The 10,615-nt window shown below is 32.2% G+C and overlaps 1 long non-coding RNA gene across 1 annotated transcript; it reads left to right on the top strand.

The window, feature by feature from the left end:
* Positions 1-2,239: 2,239 nt before the first annotated feature.
* On the top strand, positions 2,240-7,693 carry LOC139522410 (uncharacterized). The gene is made up of 3 exons (XR_011664421.1): positions 2,240-2,295; positions 3,684-3,853; positions 7,244-7,693. It is a non-coding gene; the product is annotated as an uncharacterized lncRNA (long non-coding RNA).
* The last annotated feature ends 2,922 nt before the right edge of the window (positions 7,694-10,615 follow it).

Here is a 10,615-nt window from a genome sequence, read left to right as displayed (position 1 = left end):
GTGTGAGTTTCAGGTTAAAGTTTTTGGTCAAGGTAGTTTTTGATGAAGATGAAGTCCAATCAACTTGATACTTAGTACACATTTTCCTTATGGTATGATCTTTCTAATTTTACAGCCAAGTTAAATTTTAACCCCAATTTCACGGTCCACTGAACATAGAAAATTAAAGTGTGAGTTTCAGGTTAAAGTTTTTGGTCAAGGTAGTTTTTGATGAAGTTGAAGTCCAATCAACTTGAAACTTAGTACACATGTTCCCTATGGTGTGATCTTTCTTATTTAATGCCAAATAAGATTTTTTACCCAATATCACGGTCCATTGAACATGTACAATAATAGTGCGAGTGGGGCATCCGTGTACTTCGGACACATTCTTGTTAGAAAAAAAGAAGGATTTTCTAATCCCAGGAATAGATTACCTTTGCCTTATTTTGCACAATGTTTTGGAATTTTGGATCCCCAATGCGCTTCAACTTTGAACTTGTTTGGCTTGATAACAATTTTGATATGAACGTCACTGATGAGTCTTATGTAGACAAAACGCGCGTCTGGCGTACTAAATTATAATCCTGGTACCTTTGATAACTCTTGTCATAACTTTAAGGATGGAGTTCCCTTTAGATATTGAAATGTATAATCAAGTTTATTATCTTAAATATATACTAATTAGAGGAACTATCAAAAACAACGTGATTTGTCAGGCATTTTTCATAATAAATTTGAGTGCAAATGAATCAGCTTTGTCAATAATGGCAATCGCTTTTAAAATACAACCGTGAAAATTTTAACGCACATTAAAGACCTCTGACAATAAAGATGAACCTAGTGTTTTCTTTTCTGTGATTATACTTCTATCTTTAAAGTAAAACTCCGAGGAAAATTCAAAACATAAAAGCCCTTTTTAAATGACAGATTCAAAACTTGAAACACAACAAGAGAATTGATAACAGCTGTTATTTTCATGACTTGGTATGGGTATTTTTGTATGTAGACAATGGCGGATTAATGAAATTGAGAGTGGAAATGGGGAATGTGTCAAAGAGACAACAACCGACCATAGGGCAGACAACAGCCGAAGTCCACCTATAAGTCTTCAATGCAGCAAGAAATCAGCTGGCCCCAAAACAAATATGTATACTAGTTCAGTGATAATGGACGTCATACTAAACTCCGAATTATACACAAGAAACTAAAATTAAAAATGATACAAGACTGACAAAGGCCAGCGGCTGGCTCTTGACTTGGGACAGGCGCAAAAATGCGGCGGGGTCAAACATGTTTTTAGACCTCAACACTCTACCTATACCGCTAACCAATATGTAGAAAAAACAAACGCACAATAGTACGCACAGTAAAACTTAGTTTAAGAGAAGTCTAAGTCCGATGTCAGAATAGGAAACAAAAGAAAATAAACGAAATGACAATAATACATAAAATACAACACACTTTGTACAGATTTAGAAAAGAGGGACAAAAGATACCAGAGGGACAGTGAAACTCGTAGATGGATAACCCCTCATTTCTGTCATTTGTGACTCGATTAAAAAACTTAAATGTGTAAGGTGACTTGGCTTAATCAGCGTAAACAATGGCGACGTAATTTTGATTTTCAATGTTCATTGAAATTCTAAAACAAAATTTTAAAGGTTAAAACAGAATCCAATATAAACAAAAAGAGAAATTCATTCGACCCAATCAATTTAAGAAATCTGAGAACTTCTTCGTCGGAAGCACCTGAATTGAAAAACAATCAAATACGAAAATCTATAAAAGTAAAATGTCACTTTGTATTATTACAAAGCATGTATAGTTCAAACACACTTCTACATCATTCAATCTATAACTACAAATTAATTACCATTGTTAATATTCACTGATATATTGCACATCAAAAAAACTATCCGCTGTAAACACGTTTAGACGCCCAGCTGTACGTGTTTTTTGAATGTTATCTCTGTTACAAAATAAAAATAATCAAATGACCTTTCAAAGATTTTTACTTGTACTTGTATAACCTACATGTACTATACGAATTCGTTTGTGTTGAGTGTCAAATGACACTATTTTATATAACCTCTACATTTTTGTATATTTGCTTTTAAGTAATACCTCTTCCCTCGTATGTTTTACAACTTTTGCAAATAAAGGATTTAAGAGATTAACGTTGCATTCGCAAATATGGTGCCCTATCATAATGCAATAACTGTTTACATGACACTATAAAAGACTAAATTTATCATTCATGACCAATTCATACAAGAGCAGTTCTTCCTGAATTCAGGATATATTCTACAATAGGTAAGCTGTTTATAATCTTTAAGATTTTTTTTATAATGAAAAACTTCAAGAAATGAAAAGGGCAATTGCAGTAGGAAAAATGCAATTGTGGTATTGATTTAATTCCTCATACAAGGCTCCCCTTTTAAACATAATTAAAAACATACTTGATCTACACACATTTACTATGATAAATCAAAATGCAAATTTAAATGTAATATATGGGTAGTTTGTCCGATACCTTGTTAGTGGTGTTTACTGTGTATACTACTTAATATACAGCTTATTGGATGACATCTGATTCAATAGTCCCTCGAATATTGTCACCACAGATCTAGAAGACAAATATCAGGTAATGAAATAACATACCCAATGTATTTCAGTTAATAAGCGCTTTCATGAAATAATAGAAATATATCATAATGATGACAAAAGTGAAACAACTGAAATACCGATTTTCAAGGTAAAGTCAAATCAGAAAGTTTCGCATCAGGGAGGATGTATCAGGGAATGTACATGTATCTTCCTGATTGATAGCTCTAACGGTTGCAATTGCGCAATTATTTGTTTACATTTCACCAGGAAAATTGTAGTAAAAAAGCAAATTTGTGACGCTTCTGATTGGACGGTATGCCTTTAACAAGTGGACTGGAGACAGAGACAGGATTGGATGTATTATATAATGTTGAATGAATTAAACCACGAATCTTTTGGGGAGTTATATTAAAGTCATAGATTTTTTTTATTGATTTTTTTCTGGTTCCCATATATGATTTCTGTGTTTGATATCATAGAAATATAACTTGGAATGTTACAAGCCTAAATTCACATGGGTTGTGGCGAATGAATTCATAAAGATCTAACGGGATGGGAGGGGTAATACAAAATATTTGGAAACTTTAAACCCTTAGACCATGTAGACGTTCGGGGCATATAAATGTTGAAATATGCCGCATCGACATTTGAATTAAACAGTAGTGCATATCAACTTTCCTTTCTTGGATAAATTTCTTTTACGAACCTTTATAGTAAAAATGGCATAAAAAGCCGTAAAAGGAGTTTATATGAGAAAGTGTCTATGTTTACAAAAGTGCGACTTCTTGTTGGCAATACATGAATGTGTTTAGTAGTCATTTACAAGCACAGGCAGTTACAATATGATAAAAACAACTGAATTGCTTATGAAATTATATTTTTGCGGAACGACTGAATAAGATATAAAATTTTAAATAGAAATTCTTTATTTGACTAATTATTGACCCTTGAAGATTTGAAAATTTATAAACAGAGTATACTAACCTTTTAAGACAATGACTATTTCTACGATGTTCTTCTTTCGACGATATGATTCTTGCTCTCAATCATGTTAACGAAATATATATCTTACTGAACTATTTTTGTTTTGGCAGGAACGCTAATAAGCTGAAAATTGAAAGGACAATGACACTTGTTTTTACCTACATCTTGTTTGTTTTGATGTCAATGATCTTAAACCAGGTATACGTAAATGCCACTAACGGACTTCAGTGTATACAATGTGATGATTTCCGAAGGGAGCGATTCTGTCGTGAAAGTACTAGTAAGATTTTTATGCTAAACTCACAGTGCAGATATGTTAAAATATTAATATATATTTTATTTTTAAGAATATTGATAGTTCTGTCTTATGGAGTTTCGCTTGTCCTGTTTTTAATTTTTTTGTCAGATTTTTGGAATCCTTTGGTTTTATCCATTTGAATGCCATAAAAATATTTTCACATTGACCCCCATTTTTCTTTTTATAAATCTTTTACGTGTCATTATAAGCCATCTGTAAAATTCATAAGACACTTTTATTATTTTTTAGTAGTTTATGAGAACTTAAACTTGTCAATGATAAAGCTATGAAAAGTGCAGAGAGAACATTTTCCCGCCATAATACGCCTGGTTTAAATCTAAAAAAACCAGCACATTGACCATATATTTTTTTGCTCTTTTAATTCCTTTATTAATCCAATATCAATATATACTAGTTTCATGAAAAACCTCCTATTTTGAAACTGAATAGCGAACTTCCTTGAACTAAATACAGCAGTATCTTTTTTTTTTGCGTCAAAAGCACCTTTCTGGATTTCCCCTCACCTGTAACGCTTAACTTTAAAGATTAAAAGTCAATGACGTGTAGGACTCAACATGTTAATTGGGCATTCGGTATTAATATCATGTTCATCTTTTCGACCCAAATTTTCAAATTGATAAATAAATACTTAAGCATATATAAAAATAAACAATTGAAGATACAACATTTCGTGTATATCTAAGTAGAGGCGCCATCTTATTCCAGGTGACCTCCGAGGACTGACGGTTGTCATATCACCCGATAGTAACAAAAATATAGAAACAAATAATACCGAATACGTGCAATTAAATTTTCCTTGTCAGTTCGATTCATGTTAATGCTATATGTGTATCATCCATGTTTCCCCTACAAGAATAAGTGCTTGTGGTTCGATACAGCCAGTCACTGATTTACCCTTGTTTAACTTATATGACAAAGAAGATGTGGTATGATTTCCAAAGAAACAACTCTCCACAAGAGACCCAATGACACAGATGTGATCAGCTAAAGGCCACCGTACGGCCTTTAACACTGAACAAAGTCCATACCGTATAGTCAATTATTCAAGCCTCGAATACATAATATTTGTGAAACAATTCAAACAAGCTACATCTGAATTACCTTCCCCCTAATCTAGGACAGTGTTGTAATAGAACAACATACGAACGAACTATACAAAGCAGTTAAAAAATGCTTAACTCATCAGATGGATACAATGTTTGCCATTTTTGATAGCTGGACATGCCTTGTTCATGCGTAACCCAAATCTAGCTTAGGATTTAAATTGTACTTGTATATCATATACATACAGATTATATTCATTGTTTAGTGCCATATATATTTAGATGAATTATATATACTGAATGTTTTGTCAGCCTGGTGTCACAATCACTGCTGGTGATCTGATGGATCAAATCTAGTGTAGTGTCGTCACTGGTTCAGACGTATTAAATGTATAAAAATATATTTATCTTACCTCCTATATATCTATTGAGATATGATTGGTTAAAGGACTACACGTTGTGACTATGTGTATCTGACTTCGCTCTCACCCCATATGGAATTTATTGACCCCATATATATCGCATTGGGTCACAAACACACCATGTAACTAATAATATATCTTTTATTTTAGTGTTTTTTGGTCTATTATGTAGAGTTGTCTCAGAAGCAATCTTACCTCTTTTTCTTATGTTTAAATCAGTAACACGACAAGTGTCACGTGTGTGGTAGGGTCTGCTGACTCTTCCGGATCACCTGATACCATTATTTTTGTTGGGTTTCGTGTTGCTCAATTTTCGAATTTGTGTTACGTATACAGTTGATTGTCTTGCTTTGCCAAAGCATTTACAGTTTGATTTCAAGTTTGAATTTCCCTGTTGTATCTTTCGGTTCTCTTTAGATAAGTTTTAACCATATCAACTAGAAACATTGTAAAAAAATTAAAGGTTGGGATAATTTCATGTCAGTACTTTAGCTAGTATTTTTCTTTTGAAAACTGAATCAAATGGGATATTTTGTTATGTGTTGTTTTTTTTAAATGATTTTATAATTATTATTTGTTATCATTGATAACTTCATACACATGCCAAAAATCTTTCGAATTTTTTTTTCAAGAATGTAAGTTTTGTTTAGGATTTTTAGTTATAAAAACGATATTTTTGGGGTTTTAACAAATGTTTTTCATTTCATCTTGTTTAAAAAGAAATACAGATAGTACATCAAATTTCCAGTAGCAAATACCGAAGTACTTATAAAGAAAATACGGATTTGTTAAAGGAAAATTTGGAGTTACAAAACGTTCAAAAACAACTTCTTCACGTAAAGATCGCTATGATTCCTTTCCCAACTTTGACATTAACGTTTTGTTACTTTGGGTATATGAACTCTAATTTTTTTAATAAGCCTCTGTTATTAATGCGTCACACATAGGTCTTGTGTGGACAAAATACACTTCTGGCGTATTAAAATTTTGAACTTGTTGCCTTTTGTTGGCTGTTGTTCGTGTGATTCTTTGTCAATTGTGTTCTCCAATTTATTTATATTGTAGTCCTGTGTTGTCATTTTGATGTTATATTTCACATGGCCATAAAAGTGCGAGGTTTGGCATGCCACAAAACCAGGTTCAACCCACCATTTTGTCCTTTAAAAATGCCCTGTACCAAGTCAGGAATATGGTCATTGTTATATTATAGTTCGTTTCTGTGTGTATTACATTATAACGTTGTGTCGTTTGTTTTCTCTTATTTTTGAGTGTAAATTCACATTGCGATCAGACGTGTCACGGTACTTGTCTATCCCAAATTCATGTATTTGGTTTTGATGTTATATATATATATGTTATATTTGTTATTCTCGTGGGATTTTGTCTATGTGTGTTACATTTTAGTGTTATGTCGTTGTTCTCCTCTTATATTTAATGCGTTTCCCTCGGTTTTAGTTTGTTATCCCGATTTTGTTTTTTGTCCATGGATTTATGAGTTTTGAACAGCGGTATACTACTGTTGCCTTTATTTATTAATCTTATAGGTCTTGGTCATCAAAACACAACATTCGCAAATAACGTGTAAAAATACTGACTATTTAGATAAGCTGAGTTTATAACTATATTATTCTAAATTAGTTAAACAAAACAAATTGTACATTTACAAAAATCAAAGTCAATACCATTCGAATTTTGCATACACTCTTAACTATCAAATAAAATAATAAAAAAAAATTTTTTTTGTATACATTCTATGAAAAGAACTAATATTATAGTCAGATGACTGCAGGATAAAACGTCCAAGATCCAGCGTGGTGGATATCAATTGTATTATATAGAACGTTCAATTATGTGCATAGTGTATATTTTTTATGATTTGTTTTCAGATGATAATGGTCATTCTGGATTCACCGCATTTACAGTCACTTTAAATCAGAATAGTATAATATGGAAAAAGGGAGACATTTTGAAATTCACCCGTGTCCTAACTAATATTGGAAACACTTACAATGTCTATACGGGTATTTTCACTGTTGCAACAGATGGTGTTTACGCGGTGTCAGCTGCTATGATAGGAGGCAAAGGTCAAAGCACTCATGTTTCTCTCCGAAAGAATGGACAGGTTATGATGTGGCTATTCACTGGTCCTCAATTCGATATGGCAGCTCAAACTATCAACCTTGCACTGAGGAAAGGAGACAGGCTTTGGTTACGAATGGAAGCCCATCGCGTTCACATTTTTCATATTGTTCATCCGTATCATCAATTAAGTGCAGTTCTGATAAAGCCAGGAAAATTTTGAAAAAATAATAAAAAGCAGAGCTTTGTAATTGATAGTTACAACTTGATTATGTTTAGAATCTTTTATGTTAACGAGTTATATATACCCTAACAAATGTATTACATGTGTTTTTTCAATGGATTCTGCATCTTATAATACTTGAATGTACCTTTTCGTTACACTAACATCATTTAATCTATTGGTCATGATATTACATGTGTTACAAAATGATATGATTAGTCAAATTTTAAAACCCTGTTTACGAGGTGTAAGTTTCCCGACATTCGTGGCAATATAAATAGAAAAAAGAGGGTATAGGAAGATGTGGTATGAGTGCCAATGAGACATCTCTCCATCCAAATAACAATTTATAAAAGTAAACCATTATAGGTCAAGGTACGACCTTTAACACGGAGCATTGGCTCACACCGAAAAACAAGCTATGCAGGGCCCCAAAATTACTAATGTGAAACCATTCAAACGGGAAAACCAACGGTCTAATTATATAATCTATATGAAAAACAAAAAACGAGAAACATGTATAAACCTCATAAACAAACGACAACTACTGTATATCAGATTCCTGTTTTTAAGTCACTGTTTATAAAAAGTTAAACACCAAATGTTGAAGTACAGCCTTCAACACAGAGCCTTGGCTCACACCGAACAACAAGTCATAATTGGCCCAAAATTACTAAGGGTTAAATAATTGCAATAGGAAAACTAACGATATTATTTATATGAAGAAAAAAAAAAAGAAACGAGAAACAAAGTTGAACCACACGAACGTACGGCAACCTATGAACAAGATTTATTATTTACCTAAATTAGTCATTATTAGAGACATCTCTGGAATCTCACATTGAAACCCGTAATCTAGTTTGTAACAGATTTGTAAATTAAAGGTGATATTTTTGTTTACATATGTAATTTGTCATTATCATGATTGTTAAGTAGATTCGAATTTTTATGTATTTACTCCACAAACATATAGCTAACCCCATATAGCGCAGACTAACACTGAATTCCTTTCAACATCCTGGTGTTTTACTTGATTTTCTAACTTTAACAATTGTTTACATGGTTGCATTATTTCATTCCTTGTACATATAATAGTTAGAACATTTTATTTTCATACCATCCCAGCATCATGGAGACCTGCATACATGTATATATATAAGATTTGCCTCCACATGCAATGTATTGAATACAATTAATGTAATTGTTGAAATATCAAGGCTTCCTTCTCCTACTTCCACTCCTATAACTACAACTCACAATGTCGGCATTTCATGAGAAATGTAAAATTGTTAACTTTGTAAACATAACTTTCATCCTTTGTCTGACGTTCCATGAAGTTTGCTATTTGAAATATTTACACACTATACTAGAATTTTCCTGATGAGGAAGCTGCTGTGATCCGATCGGTCTGAGTAGTTCAACTATTTTATAACTAGAAATAAGAAGATGTGGTATGAATGCCAATGACACAACTCTCAAGTTTAATTATATTGTGTAGAAAGTAAACAATTAAAGGTCAAACAGCAACCTGTCAAAATCATACCCCAAAATGACTACAATGTAGTTTAAAACAGGAAAAAAACCCGGTCTTATCTATATACAAAGCAAGAAACACCTATGAACCACACCAACAAACAATAACCACGTATACAGACCAACAGGTTCCTGATTTTAACACGGGTCAACTTTCACCATAACCTGAAATATTATGTAACAACATAGAAAAAAGCACTTTGGACAGAATTTGGGTGCATTTTTGCGCCTGTCCCAAGTCAGGAGCCTCTGGCCTTTGTTAGTCTTGTATTATTTTAATTTTAGTTTCTTGTGTACAATTTGGAAATTAGTATGGCGTTCATTATCACTGAACTAGTATATATTTGTTTAGGGGCCAGTTGAAGGACGCCTCCGGGTGCGGAAATTTCTCGCTACATTGAAGACCTGTTGGTGACCTTCTGCTGTTGTTTTTTTTTTATGGTCGGGTTGTTATCTCTTTGGCACATTCCCCATTTCCATTCTCAATTTTATACTATAAGATTTCATTTGAAATACATTGTAGCTTACCTCAATCAAAAAGACATCTTTACCAAAACAAGTAAATATACTTTGCACGAATACATTTGATGTGTAACACAGTACAAATACAATATCAATAAATAAGGAGGTACGTAAAACAATGTCAAAATGACTCATTTAATCTTGGACACAGGTAAATCTAAATGAAATAAAGAAAGGAATTATTATTAAACAAATAAATAAAATTGTTATTCAACATTTTAAAAACAAAATATTTTTTTAAGGTGGTACATGCTAAAAATAATGAAAAAAGATATAACACAAAATAAGTAAACATTGAAAAACAAAATTGCATTACTAATATGGTAAAGTATAACGAAAGTACAATTTGAGAGTATTTGCAGATACTGATAGCTGGTTAAAAGCCCCCAAAAATAACAAGTAAAAAGAGTATCTTCAGGCAGTAGGATAGTTAAGATGCACTGCTGAATCATATGATGATAAACAATCAAATACCAATATATATAACAGTAAAATGTCTCTTTTTTATTATCACAATGCATGCATAGTTCAAACAAACCAATACAACCATTAATCTTTATCTACAAATTGATATTATTCACAGATATATTGCACAACATATAAAATATTAATGGTACACACGTTAACAAGCCCAGCTGTGCGTGTTTTTCGTATGTTATTTCCGTGACAAAATTGAAATAGTTCAGTGACTTTTCAAGGATTTAACTTTTTCTTTTATAACCTACTATATAGATTCGTGTTTGTTGATTGTGATATGTCGAATTTATTAGTATTCAAATCCTCCACATTTGTGGTTTATTTGCACCAAAATTCTGTCCCAATCCACGGTTTAAAGTAATGAGGATGTCGATACCGCCATGATTAATAACAAAAATTTTATAAACTTGTCCCTTAATAAATT

This window comes from Mytilus edulis, chromosome 5 (genome assembly GCF_963676685.1).
Source record: "Mytilus edulis chromosome 5, xbMytEdul2.2, whole genome shotgun sequence".
Taxonomy (NCBI): domain Eukaryota; kingdom Metazoa; phylum Mollusca; class Bivalvia; order Mytilida; family Mytilidae; genus Mytilus; species Mytilus edulis.
This window is presented reverse-complemented; position numbering and strand designations above follow the sequence as displayed.